Raw genomic sequence first — 20,587 nt, 5'->3', positions numbered from 1 at the left:
AATAATGGACACTCGAAAATCTTAGCGAGTGGTGATTTACAAACCATGATCGTATCATATCCGTTTTATACGGTGATGCGCTATTTGCTTTTCTCAAACTTGCACTCTGAATCATACAAACGCTTACATGAACGACCGATTTCAATAACCGTTTTTATCCGGATTTTTCTTTTATGATTATTAAGAAACTCGGAGTCAAACAAATGCTTTAGAGATCGGACATCGCATATCGACATGTGCCACGAGTCCTGTTCACCTATAGGGGTGATTAAATTGAATAATTCCAAGTATGATGTTTTTGTTATTCATTTATCTACAAAAAATATCGGAGTCTATGTTTTACCAAGTCTTCCGGTAGTTATTTTTATCAGAATCATGAGAATGTCCTATCTAAATTTATTGTCATATTGAGGTCGGGTTGTAGTGACGACACGGGTGCATTTCTCACCGCGTAAACGATTATCAAAAAAGTCATAGGACTCGTGATCGTGCTGCTTATAAAACCATGAGTCCTGTATTCGCTTTAAAAATCACTAGTGACAACCCTGATGTGGCATGAAATTGGAAGACTGGATCTAGACCTGCGGTAAACAAGTTGTGGATTAGACTGCTAGAGGTGCGATAATCAAGAGACCTAGACATTGCACCATATGACTTACGTAACTTAGTGTCTTGTCCAAACGCTGCCTGTTGACCCACTAGGCGCTGCTGAGTAATGATGGGGAAAATCATTGATTGGAAAAAAATATATATATAAAAAGAGCACTGTTTCATTATTTTTATTTTAGCTTGTAGGTTTTCATTTTAGCCTGTGGATTTTTTAACCACAGGCTAAAATTAGCCTGTGGTAGAAAAAGTTAATTTCGACCCCTGTCAATGTCACAATTCAAACACCTTATAATAAAACACCTTTTATAACCTTCTCACAGGCATGTTAGGTACCATTTATAGTAGTCTTGTTACATTTAGCACCTTTCATTTAAATAAGACTTGAGACCAATTTATTATGTGTAATCAAATTTATGTGCTATCTTGATTTCTTTATTATGATGATATCATAACTGACTAAATCAGATGCCTTACTGAAATCTAGAAATGTTATGCCAATGAAATTTCCTTGGTCCATTGCATGCAACCAGCTGTCAGTAAGTTTGGTTAGTGCTGTTTGGCAAGAATGGAATTCCCTAAAACCAAACTGTTGTGATGCTAGTATTAATAAGATGGGCAATGAGTATAGAAATTACTTTCGCAGGAAGTTTGTAGAGATGGGGACCAATGAATCTGTTGATTTGATAAGAATCACGATGGTGAATCATGTGACCTTGACATGATGAATTACATGGAAAATCGGCGATAAAAGTCGAAACAATGAAAAATTCAAACGAGTAAGCAACACCTTTATCAATAACAAATTGTCACATAACTTGTATCAACATTTGAAGAATTTTCTCAGGAACAAATCTGAACTAAAATGGTAGTTCTATGTGCGATAGAAGCAGAGAACACTGTCACATTTATTTGGCGGTCTGAAATTGTTTGACCGAAAATAAAAGAATTCTTCAAATGTTGATATAAGTTATGCACAGGGGAACAAGGGATGACACGAAAATAGGATACCGGTTGTAAACAAATCTCAAAATCACCTTAGTTCCAAGAAACAGATCGAATCTTCTTATACAAAGGGTGTTAAACACCTCGTAATACAAGTCCAACGTAGTCCAATCCTTTCATATTTAATTTAATGAGTTTTATAAACGAAAATAATTCAAGCTGTCTGCGTTGTCGTCGATCACGGGGTGTGTGTGTGTCAAATTGAAGGTTGACTGACAAGAAAGGTGGGTACCCCCTCATCCCCCTTTGGTTTTATGTGCCATTTTAAGTCCCACCCTGACTCAGATATATTGTATAGCCAGATCGGAATTTCCTTTGCACACATTGTGAGCGCCGTATTTTGAATTTATTTTCATAGGATTTTTACAAGTATCGTGAGCTATTTTAGTTTAACAGGTGAATATAATAATAAATATAAATGGCTTTAACATTCTTTTACAATAAAATTTGCGACATTAGGGCCTATATGAAGAATAATTTACCATCACATTAGCCGCTATAAGGGCTCTTTCTTGCGTTTAATGGTTGGAACTGGAAGCCAGAGGAAGAACGAAATCTTCGTCTGGACCAGTTATTGAAGGAACTGTCGAAAAATCCGAATGTCCTGACTGTTTTTGTTGGCCATGCATTTTGGACGAGTCACACAGACAACTTTAGGTAGCCAAAGAATTCTGGTGTGCGGTCCAGAAAAACTAATTCAAACAGAAAAAAACTTTCTAATTTAAACAGTTTTGGAATATGTTGAGTCATCGTGGGGTGTGGGACGATGATCAGTTCATATGCTGTACATAGCCAGAAAATCTGCACAGTACGCAGGAACTCCCGTCGGAAACTGTATGTTTGGCAGTCATACATCGTCGGATACCCAGTAGGCAGTCAAATGGATACAAGAAAACTTAGAAATAAGAATAATCTGCCTAATTTATCAATAACTAACGTTCTCATTCATACAAAATAAATTTATCGAGCTTTAATCTTTACATGTTGATTCATTAGATTTGATTATCAACGTTTCGATTAACCTGCACAAGAAAAATGACTCCCATGAATTTTTCAATCTTACAAAAACGTGCAGGTAATGCAGGTAACACAGACAACACCCCATGTATTTGGGACGGTATATACAATCTAGCAGGGTTCCATTGGGTTTGGGGCTTCACACCTGCTTAAAATTAGTCCCGCCCAGCACTTAACTTACCTTAGGAAAACCGACTGGTTGTTCAAAATCCTCAGCCTTTAATTAATTTTTTGTTTTAAATTTTGACCCCAATAAGGAAACCAACGTGCAAATTAGTGCTTCATTTGAAGAAGAAGAAAATCATCCCCCAACTCTTGCATGACCGTAAAAATTGGTTTATTTCACCGGACCCCTGGATCATGTAACAAACTCAGACTTAAGTCAAATTTTCAATCAGCCGTAAGATGTTCATTACTTTAGAACTGAAACTCTTAATTTACAGACCCTAAAAATTTGACGAAGCAACATTGAATAGCAATTTTATTTTGAAATCACTGGCTTCTCAATCATTTCATCGCAATATTCAGATTTTGACTTAAGCTTAAGATGTTTCATGATCCTGGGGCCTGATATAAAAACTTGTCATTTCAATATCGCTCCACCATTTGCTTTGAACATTCTTTTCTAAACAGAAAAGGGGGGGGGGGGGGGATCTGATAATGCAACTTTCATCATATAAAGTTAGTAGACCTATTCATCTTCTTCAATTTATTTACTTATATATTCAGAGAAAAAGATTCTGATCAGAAGAGCTTCATATGACTATTTCATAGTCAAATTTCATTTCTAAACAAATCAGATCGTGTTTAAATACTAAATTATAAATATCTGTACTACCGTCATTATATAGTCAACGTTTTGCAGGATTTTCTCGTCTTCGCCGTGCTTGCAGTTGGTCTGTAGTTGAAAATAGTTAAAACTGCATCTGGTCGAAGATTTTTAAAAATTTCATAAACCTGTTAGTTTTTGCCAAAGTAGAGTGTATACAATAACGAAACTGATCCACATCAACCCCCGTTTGCAATCGTATTGTACAATCGCGTAAAATGATTGTCAAACAACTTCGAGTTCTGGGGGGCGTTTTACAAAAGAACTTACGACCAACTTTACATAATGGAATTTACCAGTTTATTGTAAGATCCACTCCAAATGCAATTTTTTTTAACAAAAATGTTGAAAATTAAGCCTTAGAAAAGTTTTACTTCATTCAAAGTAATAACTGTAATAGAATTTAAGACTTGCGACTTTGTCGTAAGTTGTTTTGTAAAACGGGCCCGTGTTCTCAGTGTAGATTTCACACCCAAAACTTTCTGAACGTTCGATCATTTAGACAAAAGTATATAGAAATACCTGATTTGCTACATTACAGTTGAATGTAAGCACATTGAACATTTTGACGACTAAAACCCGCAGTAGTTAGTATAAATACACATTTGCGTCAGGCTGATCTCTTTTGACGTCATCAAGCAAGGGAAATAAGTCATCTTACTATTTTGATACTTCACACCACAGCAACATTTGACGGTCTGTAGTGCCTGTTACCTTACGATTTTTTCTGAATGACTTATTTACATATGTTAAGTAATTAAAGAAGAACATATTTTCGTGCAAAACAATTTTTTTTTGAAAATCGTCTCCTATGACCTTTAAGTAGAGGTTTTTATAAGGGGTGGACTTAAAGCTCTCTGGTCTGTCTTAATATTTTCCCAGAGAGCTACAGTTCTGCATCTAAGTGAAATTTGGGTCCCGAATTACATATTTCATTGTTTTTCACTATTGATCTCGAAAAGTGGTGGTAGCATATGATAAACACCATCAATCAAACAAATAATTATTTCCGTTTGGACATTACCTGGATAATGGTGAATGCCAGGGGCTAGCTTGGTCTTGTCGATTAGGTGTGTGCACGCCTGGGGACACATCACCTGTGCTTCTTTTCAGGTTGGATAATTTTTTAAATGGTCACTTTTAATCCTACCCCAGTGGTTTGGTTGTATATATAATCCGTCTTTGTTTTGACTTGACCCTTGAGAAAATAATTTACAGACGTGTCTATTTTAGCATGAAGAAAAACAAAAAAATACATAAAGTTTAAAAAAAAGTCTGTTGACCTTTTCAAGGTGTTTAAACAATCCCAAGATGTTGTGCATAAGCAATCCAGTTACTAAATTATCTGAACCATAATGGATGGACCTTCAGTACCTGGATTTACCTCAACCTTTGATTTCTGGAACTCTCAGTCTCTTGAAGTTTTATCAAGGTCCCTTGAACTTTGAATTATCAGGAGTGTTGGGATTTGGGCAGAAAGGAGAGCTAGTAGATGTTGATACAATTGATTATGGAGTTGACATGTCATCATGTATTTTCAGTTCTCTGCCTATAAATCATGAAAACACCATTAAATCATAAATCATGCCATCTTAAATTGTTTTATTACTAACACATTAAATTGGCCTGTATAACTTGGTCTGTGGCAATGGTTTTATAATGAACTCATTTGCATAATTCATGTATTATGTTGCATGTTTATGGACAATATCTTAAGCCCAATTCTTGTGTGAGCAGATCAGATCAAGTTTATAGTTTAAAGCACATGTATATTTCATGCTCAGATACAAGTTTTTTCATGTAAAACAATAAAATTAATTTTATATGAAAATGACCATATACCAGTCAGCTGTGTTAATTATGTATTCAGCAATGATAAGCTTTGGTTCTCAAGGATAGAATAAATTAGCAAAAGGAGGGTTGGCTTCTTTACCTTGAAAGAACAGATAATTTGTGATGAGCATTGGTAAGACAAAGTTAACTCTAGCCATCCATGTTATGGAAACCAATAAAATGATTTTGTAATGCTTGTAGAGGTAACATATTTTCTGAATTGGTTGATGAAGTAGAGAAAAACTTTAATTATGGACATTGGATTAAAGTTGACAATCGAGGGGGCTTATGTATTTTACAAGTTTATTGGAGGTGGATGTAAGCTGAGCAACTTTGACAAAAGACTCCAATCAAACGTGTCATTCTATGAAGGATGGGAGACATACAGCCTGAGCATCTGTTACATGGCAGTGGTAACAGATGGAGAATACCAGTCGCGGCTGTGAGTGTGTCACCCGCATGTCACACAATACCATGCAGTTGTCTTGAAAATGTCATTGCCTTCCCCAGCATGGGGAATCAATATTTAAAATATAAACATTTTGCCATATTTTTTTCTTTTCATAATTTTCCATGTCGATTATCAGTTAAACGTCGACAGTAATGGAGAGAACTTTTGTTTGATAATGATTATATTCTCAGGTTACAAGTGTAGGTGTATAAATGCAAAGATGCTTGGAGTCTTTTGTCTGCACAGTTTAAAGTAAAAAAAGCCTGATACCACTGAATGGTACGGTGTCTCCGTGCACAAAATAAAATCAATAGTACTAATCTTGGTTTTTTTCTTCTTTCCAAATTTAAAAGTAGCACTCTTCTCAAAAGGTCATGACCTATTTGTGTTTGTGGATTTTCTGAAGGAAAAAAAATCCCCATATTTACATTTCATGGAATTTGGAGGATTGGCAGGATGTACGAGATTTCAACACCTTTTACCTTTTTGTAAAAAATTGTCTTTCTGACCCACTTAATATCACAGTGACACCACATTTTACATTGTATACCTGCTTGAAAAAGGAGAAATTAAGATATATTACTTTTCATCTCCATTGTTCTAAAGGGGAAAAAAATGCATGTTGGAAAGGGATAGGAATGACGCTATCATCAGCTGTGTATTACAGCAGATTTGTGTTGTCATATCAGCTATGTCAAGTATGGCAGCCCCCAGGCCCTAAGCCTTTGAAGCTTCCTCCTGCAATGTTGACATGCATGAATAAATAATTAGTAGAAAACTATTACTTGGCTAATGATCAGAGTGGTGATGTTCATTACTTTTGTAATTTACCAACTTTTTAATGGTCGATTCGTTGAAAGAATATATCCCATTTCATGTCTGATTTTATTGTTGACATGTTGCATTGTCTTTTATTGATTGCCTGAATGCTGCTGTTTCATTTTTAATGATGGTACAATTTGGGAAAATGTCCGGGGTTTTTATGTCGAAGACCTGCATATTTGTGATTGTCTATTTTTATTCAATGCACTTGAAAACATATATATATAATACATGAATGGCTTTTATCAAATTGATATTCCCAAAATACCTTTCTCATAGAATCTGATAGATTTGCACTAATATTTTCGGTATTACATGGAAAGAGTTAAATGACAAAATCTTGAAAAGGTCAAAACAAATGCCTCTAATGCTTCTGACCACTGCATTCATCTAGTGTTCTAGAAAATCACATGGTAATGTTTTAAACTTTGTTTATTGACTGCTTTTAACAGATGACAATCCATTATGAGGATGAATACATACAGAATAGAGCAGAGGTGTGGTCAGGTGCAAACTCAAACTCACTGATAGAGAAGCATGAATCTACAAACTCACTGATAGAGAAGCATGAATCTACAAACTCACTGATAGAGAAGCATGAATCTACAAGCTCAATCTAGAGGAGCATGGAACATGATGAGGATATCTACAAGCTCAGTCTAGAGAAGCATGGAACATGATGAGGAAATCTACAAGCTAAGTCTAGAGAAGCATGGAACATGATGAGGAAATCTACAAGCTCAATCTAGAGAAGCATGGAGCATGATGAGGAAATCCACAAACTCAGTCTAGAGAAGCATGGAACATGATGAGGAAATCTACAAGCTCAGTCTAGAGAATCATGGAACATGATGAGGAAATCTACAAACTCAGTCTAGGGAAGCATGGAACATGATGAGGAAATCTACAAGCTCATTCTACAATCTGCACCAAACACAAACTTCAGAATGCTTACATGTACCTGTAGGTATTACTTCCCTTTGAATATATTCTGTTTGAGTGCTCTACAAATATTTATTACATTTTTATAGTTCGATCATATTAAGAAGATGAGAAGTAAAAATTTGGTGTAATTAAGAGAAGATGTCTCTGTAAGTGTGAAAACTATCCATTACAAGTGTGTGAGGGGTTGAGTTATGATGAACAAATACTGGACATTGTTAGTATTTGTGCAAGTATAATAGAGAAAGGAAACTGTCAGTCCACCTTAAGGAGCACCTTTGTACCACATATAGAGTACTTTATACAGGATGGATCAGGTGTCTCTTTTATCACAGGAAAACAAATATTTGCTTGCAAGATTATATTGATCTGACTATATCTTGACTAGGTCATGAGAAAAACTCCCTCAATTTGTTGTCTTAAACAATATCAATAAACTGCAGTAATGGAATGGTTTCAAATAAATTTACTAGTTCTGCAGAGCAGCGATGTTTTGTAGGTTTCAGAAATAGTACTGAAATTTGTCTTCGTAGCTGATCATGACTAAATATATACACACATAAAGGTCGACAGATTTGCACTATGATTGTGAAATAAGGTCAAGACTTGGGAACTACTTTTTCTCCAATGGCTGTCAATCAAGTGAAGGGGCGGTGCCAGACAGTAGGAGGAGAGAACCAGATAAGACTTTTGGCGCGAAAAATGCACTGACAATCCTCTTTGTGTGGTTTTATGTTGTGTACCTTACAATACACATCAGACTGAATCATCAAATTCACAACAAACACAAAGAAAATTTTTTTGTGATCTTTATGCAGGTATACAAAGGGTTTAGTTTAGCTTAGCTTAGAGGTATGATTACCAAGTGTCAATTGTCAGACATTAATTAAAAGTAAGAAGTGACCGAGTCATGGCTTGATTTTTCTTTTATGATATGTTAGGATAAAATGATGGTTGAATAGTACCAAGTACCACTAACAAGCACTGATAATCATACTGTACCTGACTTAATCACACTGTACCTGATGCCCAATATTTTTCTATGTAGGTTGTACTGAGGGCTCAGAACAAGTGAATTTAGACAATGATCAGCTTTTAGCTTCAATGGACAGATATTTTTTCCTTCACAGAGCTTTTGAATGACTTTACTACCTCTTTGCTCCTCTGTAAACATCATTGATTTTATGAGTTCCCTGTAATAGTAAATTATAGTGCTTGGTAAAATTATATGTTGTAAATACCTATATTGATATCAGGCAGGGAAGAAACTTTAGTAAGCAGTTGTTATGGTGCAAGGTAAATTTGATATTGCAAAAAATAAACCACACTATTGTGAAGAGAAGAAAAAAAAAGAAAACCATTAGAAAGGTCAAATTTCATTGATAAAATTTTTCGTCCAGAATAAAGGTTCGGAATGATTTAAAACGGCGTAGCAACTAGAGAGAATGTTTTTTATCTCTTCTTATCTCCGTTTATTTAGTTAATGTGAGGCCTAGTGTTTAGCTCTCCACAAGGATAGTTGTTTCCTTGTTGGACATTGCACCTTTACTATGTATTTGATAATATAATCTCATTCAGTTAAAGCTGATTTCAAAACTTCAGGTAAGGTGAGCCAAATAAAAAGGCTGTAATGATTCAATGAAAATAGGACCCTTCTTCATCCACCAGTTTGTCAACACTCCTTTAAAACTGTCATGAAGGGAAATCTTTATTCGAGTTCCTATTTATAAGAGGGTCGAGTAAAAATTTAAATATCAGTGGATTTGGTTGTTGGGAATGGCTGCTGGATACTACAGAATTTGTGTGTTTTGAATGGCACACTACCTATTTAAATATCAAAAAGAAAATTACTCTTGTGCTAGGAATAATATTTAAAAATGGTTGATTAATAGCACATTTGTTCAATACCGTTTTATGAAAAAATGATTGGCAGTTGAAAGAAGAATCTAAACCACTCTTTCAATTTCGTATTATCTTTTATATTCCGTTAATTGTTTGGTTTTTTCCCCAAAAAGTTCATGAACTTCTCCCTCTTTTTCTTTTGCAATATGTCTCATAGCTTTGTTATGGGCACATTTAAACCCCATTGTTAAAACTGAAAAGAAGTTAGTTTAAAACAGTGTACCAGACAGATTATCAGGCTGATTATGTGTTGAGTGTACCCCCCTAATCCATATTGTTTGTTTAACACTGATAGAAGGCTGAAGGTTAAACTGTTTGGGCCAGGTCATCAGAGGTATCATAATCTTGACTGCTGGGTCCCACAAACAGACAGATAAACCACCCTGCACAGATGACCAAACATGAAAGTGTTTAAAGCTTAAACTTTTGGTTTTAAAAGGTTAAAAGTTTACTTCTGCATAGCTGCTAACAGGTTCTTACAAAGGTTTTGAATCATAAAATTAATAGCTCTGTTTTGTACAGTGTTTTCACAAATTTTTTATCATGAAATATTGATATGCTCACACACCTTCCTTGCATGACGGGAATGGCACTGTTTTACTCATGACTGATGACAAATACATAATATTGAAAGGTGTTAAAAGCTTTCAATGTAAAATTTACAATACCCAGAAAATATTGAGAAAGTAATATACCAACCTCAGAAACAATATAATGTTTTTCTTGTGTATCATGTAACTCATATTTCCCATGAATATCTCTTATTATACCCCCCGCAACAAGTTGTGGGGGGGGGGGGGGTATACTGGAATCGGGTTGTCCGTCTGTCCGTCCGTCCGTCCGTCTGTAGACGCAATGGTTTCCGGACTCTAAAGCATTATCCTTTCCACCTACCGTAACCATATCATACATATGGACTACCCATGGGATGAAGATGTTCCCTATCGATTTTGGGGTCAAAAGGTCAAAGGTCAAGCGCACAGGACATCGAAGAAGCAATATGGTTTCCGGGCTCTAAAGCGTTATCCTTTCCACCTACAGTCACCATATCATACATATGGACTACCCATGGGATGAAGATGTTCCCTATCGATTTTGGGGTCAAAAGGTCAAAGGTCAAGTGCACTGGACATCGAAGTAGCAATATGGTTTCCGGGCTCTAAAGCATTATCCTTTCCACCTGCTGTCACCATATCATACATATGGACTACCCATGGGATGAAGATGTTCCCTATCGATTTTGGGGTCAAAAGGTCAAAGGTCATGTGCACTGGACATCGAAGTAGCAATATGGTTTCCGGGCTCTAAAGCGTTATCCTTTCCACCTACAGTCACCATATCATACATATGGACTACCCATGGGATGAAGATGTTCCCTATCGATTTTGGGGTCAAAAGGTCAAAGGTCACGCGCACTGGACATCGAAGTAGCAATATGGTTCGGTTTGTCATGCCATTTGTTTTTTACACTGAGAAAAGAGGTAGTTTATACCTATTACCAACACCCTTTGGGAGATTGGGGTAAGCGGGGGGTATTCTTAGTGAGCATTGCTCACAGTACCTCTTGTTTAAATTTTTTTTTGCTGTCTTCACAATCCATTAGTCTTACAATACCTGAATTTTGACAGAAATACTCCTATTTTATATGACAAAGGACTGTTCAGGAGTATGAGATGTGCTCGACTTCTGTGTCTTCATTCTTTACTTTCTTTTCTAAAAAGAAAATCATTTCAAGTGCTCATCCCATAACATGAGGTTCTTTTCTACAATGTTTCATTAATTTTGTATTTGATTAAATGTGTTCTGGGTGGTTTCATTTTTAAGGAATGTTACGAAGACATTAGGGTAATGGGATTGAGAAAGTCCCTAACTGCAAGCAAAGAGAGGTGTTGATCAAAAGGATAAGTGGGAATTGTCTGGTATAGAAAGGCTTTGCAAGAGTGTTGGCAAACTGATGGATCAACAATGTCGGAAAAGACGTCACCTCCTGGGTATTATGTTGGGCATTTTTGTCGGGGGAAGTCTATAGACTTACTAATTTGAATGAGCTGGAGATGAGCGCAGGGTGTAGATTATACATCCGGTGATTTACCCAGCCACTGTGTAAAGGTATTAGGATTGCTACTTATAGTAACTTGAACTGGAGGCTATTACAAATTTTTATGAAACAGAGAGAGGGCAGACAACAAAAGCCCACACTGGTAGCTCTAGTTGTCTTTGTTTGGTTTCTCCTCCAAAGATTACCCACCTCCTATCAACAAAGAAAATCTCCTGTTGTAATTAGTATTAAGGGTGCAACAGTTAACTGTTGCGAGAAAACTTTGATGTGCTCTTGTAACACTATTTAATCACAAACAATCACCACACAGTAAGTTCTGGACATTCTAGCTGTTTGTGAGATGTAATAAAGCAGGCAGAACTGGGTAACATGTCACTATATTGAGTCATGTTCCGCCATGTGTAAAAATCTGTCATACATACTTTGGATATAGATGTTGCCCCGATAACCCTCATTGACATATGTGCAGCGCTGTATATATGAAGTTTATGTTGCACATCTGGCGATTCATGCGTGATTGTAGTATTCTACACGTTTTTTGTCGTCATGATCACATAACATGAGGAAAGCTTCTGTCATATCTGTCAGAAGTAAAAAAAAAAATGTTTTCTTAACAATGGAACTGATGACTTTGTGGCCTTTGTCAGATTTATTGTGTTATTTTTTTATGCAAAAGATATATGGGTAAATTGATATTTCATTTGTTTTATGTCCCACAGAAACATTTATGGTTGGGTATAAGAGGCATTAGCTGGAAGGCCTTTTAAGGAAGCAGGCACTGAAATAGGAAATTTGATTACTGCAGAATTTATGGAATTCTTCAAAAAAGAAGAGCAGAGATGAGGTCTCTAGTATTCCTAAGCAATAAATGCAAAGAAATATGCCCATTATTATTCTTTTGATCGAGGTGGAAGTAGGAGAGGATTATTCTGCAGGCTCTGTAATATCGTACATAGTCTCCCTAGGCAATGAACCACCTTTTTGAATTAATATGAGAGACATGCACAGTCTTAGAAAATGTAGAACCTTTTTGCAGTCTTGTTTCATGTGTTGCAGGGTTTTATTGCATATTGTGTATCTTGAGGGTAAATGTAATTTCAGTGTTTCATACCTAAGTCTTGCTATTGAAGAAATAATCTGTCATAGGATCTGCTTCTTGATATTTCTCTGCCGATATAAATTTCAAAAGCTGAAAATTTTGCATAAAAGTATAGCTGTTTGAAATGATGAAATTTTGTGTGTGTCACTTGGGTGCAAGAGCACTTGACCTGTGACCCTTTCCACCAAATGTTGTTCAATTTAGATGGAAAAAAAGCTTAAACGATGAGGTTGGTGAGTTTGAAATGTAAACAAGGAAGTTGGTGAGATTGAAACTTAAACAATGAAATTGTTGAGATTGAAATATGATTGAAATCTAAATAATGAAGTTGGTGAGATTGAAATTTAAACAATGAGGTTGGTGAAATTGAAATTTAAACAATGAAGTTGGTGAGTTTGAAATTGGTGAGATTGAAAATTAAACAATGAAGTTGGTATCAGTGAGAAGTACATTAAGTGGTGCTGTGAGATGATTAACTAAGCAAAATATTGAAAATAGTAGCATCAAGGCATTGATCTGGTCTGCAAGCTGTAACCACTATCTTGGTTAATTAACTTTTTTATGCCCCATGCAGCATATGTCAGAAACATAAAATACCTTGTCACTGCAGCTAATTGTAAGTCATTGGATGGATTTTGGTGAAATTTGGCATGAAGGATTAGCAGGTGTAGGTTAACTCTTGTCCATATTGTACAACAGTATAGCCATTGAAAGTTAAACTTTGGCAGATTTAACCTTGTGTTGCAGCTTTTCTTGCATTGGCAGATAATATGAATGAGCTGATCATGTTAATTTGTATACGTCGCACATAGCTCCACATTCAAGGACAATAATAAAGTGTGCTTCCGCAGCATCAAAGTGTGTGTCTACCATGATACAGTATAAACTCTCTTCTTCCTCGGGAAAAGTTAAGTACCACGACGGAATGTCAAAGGAAGCACGTATGTCCATGGCGGTACAAGTCTGCATGCAAGTCAACGTATACCAAAAAAAAAAAAAAATTAGTGTTATAGACACATTGCAATAATTCCTTGTTTGGAAAAATTATGGTATAAAAACTGCCTAGACTGCGTGACCTTGCTGATAAAGGTTGCGTGGCCTCTGTCCTTCGTGAAATTTTCTAAAGTGACGCTTAACTAGAATTTGAAATGCCGAAGTAGGAAAATTTATGAACGTTGATTGGATGATTAAATTGTTATGATTTGAAATAAGATAATTAATAAATATGATTGGTAGAAAGGGGGGTCCCCCTAGAGGGCGCAATCCATTGTCCCTATAGGGGGGGGGGTGTCCTAGATAGATCGAAATAGTAACATATGATACTAATAAAAGACAACATTTGATTGGTTGATAAATGTAGACGATAGGCATAGTTACCAAAAAGCGAATGGGGCAGAGAAGTGTAAATTAATAATCATTAAATTAATTTAATAGTATGAAACATGTATAGAAATTTAATAGACCGTCCTTGATACCTATTAGTTATCTATTGATTGATTGTATTTTATTTTACTTCCTAGACAGAATATTTCATTCATACCATCACCACACCAGTCATAGATAAATGCCAAATTGCTAATGACTTGGGGAGAAATGCTGTGAGGGTTCCTTATTAATTCAGTGCCTGCTGGATTTGGGACCTTGGATTTTAAGGTTTCTTCAGAAAGATCCCTAACTCTGACTTTGAATAGTCACTACATTTTTGAAGTCTTATGCCTGTCCTAGACAAGATTTGAACTCCCAGATTCCCAATCATGATGTGAAAACTCTACCTATGAAGATTCTGTGGTGATGAAATGAGTGGTCACAGGACTGGAATTGTTCACGTGAATCTTTTTGACACAAGTCTCTGATGGCATAGTTTGACCCCCCCTACACATAGAGAATGGAGGTGGGGAAGGGATGATTATATAGGAGTCCTTCGGTCTGTCAGTCTGTCTTATGCTTTATATATAAGCTCTTGTTGTACAAAATGATAGATATAAATGAAGGGAGGCAATTTAAACATGACCAATATGACCAGGAAGTTGCTAAGTAAAAGAACTATTGTGGAGCATTTATATCTGTTAATTTGATGATTCTACTAACCAGTGACTATTCGTTTTATGATTCTACTAACCAGTGACTATTCGTTTTTGCTTGTTCGTAACCTGGCTGTAACTTCTTAAAAACTTTCACAATGCTATATAATGAAGAAAAATGTATGCTTTTTAAAAAACGATGAGCATTTTTATTGAAATATTGGAAATTTTTCTTCTGAATTATGTGTATAGAAGAGATAATAGATTTCCTTCTCTTGGGTGTATTTTTATTTTACATTTCAGAATAGCCACTTCATTGATCACTACTGTGTGCCTTCATCTTCCAAGTGATTTTAAAATCTTGTGTATGGAAATGTGCAGTGTTTAGTTTTTATTATTCATTGGATATAATTCATTATTGGATTATGGGAAGAAGATTATGGGAAGAAAGTGAAGTGAGGTGAGAAAAAACACTTTTTAAGAACTTTTGGATAACTGTTTTCATAGTCAAGTAAATTTTAGTTAAATTTTTGAATTGATTATAAGAAGGTGTCTAGGATCAATATTTGAGTATATATAATCTGATCAATCGTTAAGTATCTGTTCACTAAATTCATGTATCTAACTGTGTATGTAGACCAAGAGATTATTTCAGTAGATTGTATATGGGTCAGAATGACCGATATTTTATCCCCCTTTGGACCGGTAGTCTGGTACCGAACGAGAAGTGCAATCTCTGAAGTGTACCTGTCCCGACTACATTGACTTCAATCTAGGCCAATTAAATTTCCATGTAGGGCTTTCAAACTTGCAGATGTACAACAGTATTTAAGTCCAAAACCGTGTCATTAATGTTCGGGACAGACAGACATTTTTGTCTTTTGATGATACACGTAAAATGTCGTTTCTGATTTGAGACACTAGGTAAAACCACAAAAGGAAGTGTTCCCCATATCTCTCTTTCACAAGGCAAATTTTAATAGCTGTCAAAGATTGATAAAAGGGCGATTCCAGTGAAGTTGATAAACGTCTGATTTCAGTCATAAGTTTCTGTGTATTGCGAAGAGGAAGGCAGGAAATTGTCGTTTACTTATTTCATATCCATCACTTCAGATTCCTTTATCTATGAAACACAGAATCCTGACCCTTGAAAACATAACTTATTTTTTCAAGAATAAACAGAGATGTTAGATGTACAATTTGTTTGCCATGTTGATTAATGTTAAACACTTTGAATGATTCCCTGCAAGGATGAGGTTGTGTCTGTGAAAAGTAAAATTTCTGTGGGGGAAGAGTCGGTATTTGTTGAGTACTTTGCTTGACTGTCTAGAAATGTCATGGAATTCAGTTCCAAAATTTAGGGCAGATACATACTGCATGCCGAATGCACATTACAGAATGCTTACTCAGCAATTTAAGTACATGCAACTTCAGGTTTGTAGCAGAGAGAACGACAGAGGAGATCTATATGGATGAAGATTATTGTGTCATGTTCTGTAGTATTTTGTTACAGAGATGACAGTACTCTTAGCAGTTGTATTAGGTAGTGACCTCTGCTTTGACTTGTCAAGATGGTATGGGTTGTTTTTTATACAAATTGTGGCACATGACCTTAGCTCCTAAAGGTCTTGCCTGACAAAACTGGTTCTCCTTGCAGATTCTTTGTATCAGTGCAAGGATTTTCCACTGCTCCGTGTAGGGTTGAAAGTTGGCCCCATTTCCAATCACATAATCCTTACTTTTTTCTCAAAAACTTACTTCGTAATTGAATTATTTGGGATTGGAGTGTGTTAAAACTGACCAAACTGTTCTGGATGTGGTTTCGATCAAAATGCTTGAGTATATGATCATTCATAGTTCATGTCTAGCTATAATTACAAGTGTTATTGGAAAACCTTTTCCAAAACTAAAGTGAACAGGAACTTGACATTTAAAGTTTGGTAACAAAGTAAATTCACTGCTACAAGATAGGCTATTCTATCAAGCACTGCTATAAGATAGGCTATTCCATCAAGCACTGCTACAAGATAGGCTTTTCCATCAAGCACTGCTACAAGATAGGCTATTCCATCAAGCACTGCTACAAGATAGGCTATTCCATCAAGCACTGCTACGAGATAGGCTATTCCATCAAGCACTGCTACAAGATAAGCTTTTCCATCAAACACTGCTACAAGATAGGCTATTCCATCAAGCACTGCTACAAGATAGGCTATTCCATCAAGCACTGCTACGAGATAGGCTATTCCATCAAGCACTGCTACAAGATAAGCTTTTCCATCAAACACTGCTACAAGATAGGCTATTCCATCAAGCACTGCTACAAGATAGGCTTTTCCATCAAACACTGCTACAAGATAAGATTTTCCATCAAGCACTGCAGCAGTATTCCTGATCATTTGATGAAGTTGTTACTGACTTTTGATGAGGTCTACTTCCTGTCAGGTGTTCGATGACCTTGACATAAGGCACCATTCAACCAAATGCCTGACAAGGTCTGCATAGTCATAAGTCAGGGACTAAAGATTAGTAATAGCATGGTTGGCGTCTATTTTTTTTTCCTTCGGACTACCAAATTCCAGAATCTGGTCACCTGTATGGCTACCAAAATTTGTTCTCAAATGCATTTTATTTTCATATCACATCATAGATGTTACGCAATTCCAAATTCCCTGTCATTTCTCAGATGTATACATTGATTCCGTATCTACATCGTTAAAGGTTCTAGCACTATTTTAGCTAGTGATGGGCAATCGGGGGGAAAAAATAATAATCGATGATCGGATTAATCGGGATGCACCTTTTCGATTGATTAATTGAAAAATAATCGAATTTCAATGATTTCAAATTTAAGGCACAGATATATTAAATTTACTTTATTTTTTACCCTAGATATTAAGTTAATTAGAATAAAATCATTAGATTGATTGTATCTTGCGTAATGTCTCTGGGAAATTTGAAGTAAATAATCCCATACCTTCGATTTTATTTTCCTGGGATAGGGATAGATCTCTCGACTTTTGTTGTTCTTATGGGATCTGGGTTAGAATAGAGCCTCATTACCCCTTGCTTGTTGTAAGAGACAAAATCTGAGGCCCCGTGTCACAGCAGGTGTGGCATGATAAAGATCCCTCCCTGTTCAAAGACTGTAAGCACTGAGCATTGTCCTAAATTTTGCAGGCCTTTACCGGCAATGGTGACGTCTCCATATGAGTGAAAGATTCTCATAAGGGACGTTAAACAATATTCAATCGTTATCATTCAATCTTATCGGATGATTCAACTTCATCAGCCATTTTTAATGTTAGATAAGTCGCGGCAGGAATATTCGTATTATTAAAAATATTATCGACGTCGGTGATTTTCGATTTTCAAAATGACAATCGATTATTCACATCGTTTCAGTTATAGCGACCGACAATCGAAAGTCGGCGACAGTCGGTACATCACTAATTTTAGCCATATCACTTTCCATATAAGTTATCAAGGTACAGTAACAGTTTTGGAAATTTTTGGAAGGGTCAACCCCCAGAATCCAAACAAAAGAAATGAGGAGCAGGGTTATTGGTTAACAATGGAAAACTTATGGGCCATGTGAGGCCTGTGGGCCCCTGAGGCCATCATTAAAAATATTATTGTTTGATGTACTCCGACCCACATTTTTCAAGGTGGGTCGGTAGGTAGGTGTTTTTGTTTGTTTGTTTTTTAATGTCATGAAATTTTTTAATATTTAGTTTTAAAGTAAGGAGAATTTTCTATTTTTCAAGGGAACCAAAAAAAAAAAAAAAATGAAATTTAAAATTCCTGAAAAAAAATGATCGGGTTGGAGCAAATTTGACGGGTCGGTCGGAGTACATCAAACAAATCAATTTTTATTTTTGGCCTGAACTTTTTAACTTACGGGCCCACATTGTGATTCATGGGCTCATACTACATATCAATTAAAATTTTAAAAAAGTAATAAGATTCTTTTGAAACGATAAACAAACCATTTTAGTTGAAGCGTTTGATAGCGGTGGCCAATTGTAACACCATATTGTGTGAAAGACCTCGGTCTCTCACTCTCGTAATCACTGAAATAAGCGATTCTCTTCTAGGCCTGGGGCTTTGAGACCCCCCTTAAAAAAAGCTACACTCTGCTCTAAGGTTCACTCGAACTAAATCACAGATCTACATGTTTGATACTTTTTAAATGATATGAATCTTGGTTAGTATAGTGTTTTATTAACACTGAATACAAGATTATAAAATAACGGTGTTTGGAACTTTCAGAAAATTTCGTTCACCATTTTGGGCTCCCAAGTATTAAAAGTTGGGGATCTGAGTGGCTACCACATGAAAACAGTATGATGAGTAGACCTCAATAGCAGTCAATAATTTTATGTTTTATGTACACAGCACAACTACAAGATTCATCTCATTCTGTTTGGGACTTTGCTTTCCACTTGGACCACCTTTAATATTACTGGGCTTAGTCAATCTTATAAGGAAGTCTTGCATCAGTTTTTTAAAAAAAAAATCTGATTCTTGCATACTTAGACAGTTCCAATGATGATATCCACTGTCACTTTCTACTGATCCAAAGGAATTGATGGTGAAAAAAACCAAAAACCTACAGACTATCAAAAATTGTATTTCTGGTTGCTTTGGTGTTTATAGACTTGCATTATCTTTAATGGGTGTTCAGGGTTCGAAATTAACTCATGTCCGTAAGTCCGAGACTAGTAGAAAACATGTCGGACTAGTGAACTCTCTATAGCACTAGTCCGTACGGACTAGTGAAAATCCGGAAATCAATTTTGAATTGGTAAAGATTTTAGCAAGATTTGTCTGAGTCTCTTAGATGTTTGAACTTATGGTTGATTACCTGCATGGTCAGGTGTTTGCCTGACTATGACAGTCTGATCTTCCAAACACATGGAGTGCGTTTGAGACCGCCGTTCTTCGAACGTGCACACATTGTCAAATTCCTGCCGATTCCGAACGCCGAGTACACATCACGAGAACGTGTTCTAGGTGCAATAATTGCAAGTAGTGTGGTCTGAGAACATGCACGTTTGTATGCACATTTTCTCGTCATTCGCAACTCTAACACAGTAGTTCATAACACTATAGCTCATGACTTGGTCAATCGAGTGAATTTTATTGACTTTCTTGATAAAATTTCGAACTCCTGTGACTCTAAGGTCTGAACACCAAAACAACAGGAACGTCGATCTCGAACGCACTTATGGACGTTTATCAAAGGATTAACTCGGAGGTTAATATTGTATGCTTTTGAAGATCTTGAATACGAAATAAAATATGGTGGTCTCTTTTTCTTCTGTAGGTGTCAGAAATCGAATTGTTTGCAACTGTGATGTGTTTAGTTTGATTAAAATGAAGATAATTTTTTGATATACTGGACGGACTAGTGAAATGCTTTGCGGACTAGTGAACATCAATAGTGACTAGTCCGTACGGACTAGTGCTTGAAAAAGTTAATTTCGAACCCTGGTGTTTCCAAGTATTATGGCATCCTCTTAATTAAGGAATGTAACATGGTTACATATACATGTATAATTATTACATGTACTTTCTGACAACTGCTGAGTGTGAACAGCTGGATGCAGCAAGGCAATATTTCCTCATAATTTTCCATCTTAAATATGTGAGATAGGCAGGGTTCCACTATCCTATATGGCTATTTGATATGTGTGGTGTTATCAACCAGTAATTGTGAAGGTGACTTTTGTCTTCCCAACACTCGGCAGTACACACGATATATAGAATGAATATTTTTTGCATAAAATTTAGAACACAAGACATCGCACCCACTTAATGGCCTAGGTTTTTTTTCCCCGTATGGCATAATAAGCTAGTTTGAAGTAGTATTTTAATAGGGAGATGTAGGACTGGTATCTTATACCTGACCCATGAACTTGAGTGAGTTGGTCTGATGAAAAAATTTCTTTTATCCATCTGTCTTCTGACCATTAGACCAAGTTCAACAAAACTTGCC

General features: G+C 36.1%; 1 protein-coding gene across 2 annotated transcripts in view; it reads left to right on the top strand.

The window, feature by feature from the left end:
* Nucleotides 1-20,587, top strand: part of LOC125669553 (transcriptional regulator Myc-A-like) — a 69,166-nt gene that overhangs the window by 14,665 nt on the left and 33,914 nt on the right. For both annotated transcript variants that reach the window (XM_056162590.1, XM_056162589.1), the window contains exons 3-4: nt 7,016-7,526; nt 14,890-15,046. The gene's annotated coding sequence lies outside the window, so the exon portion shown is untranslated. The remainder of the gene's footprint in view (nt 1-7,015; nt 7,527-14,889; nt 15,047-20,587) is intronic.

This window comes from Ostrea edulis, chromosome 4 (assembly GCF_947568905.1).
Source record: "Ostrea edulis chromosome 4, xbOstEdul1.1, whole genome shotgun sequence".
Lineage (NCBI taxonomy): Eukaryota > Metazoa > Mollusca > Bivalvia > Ostreida > Ostreidae > Ostrea > Ostrea edulis.
This window is presented reverse-complemented; position numbering and strand designations above follow the sequence as displayed.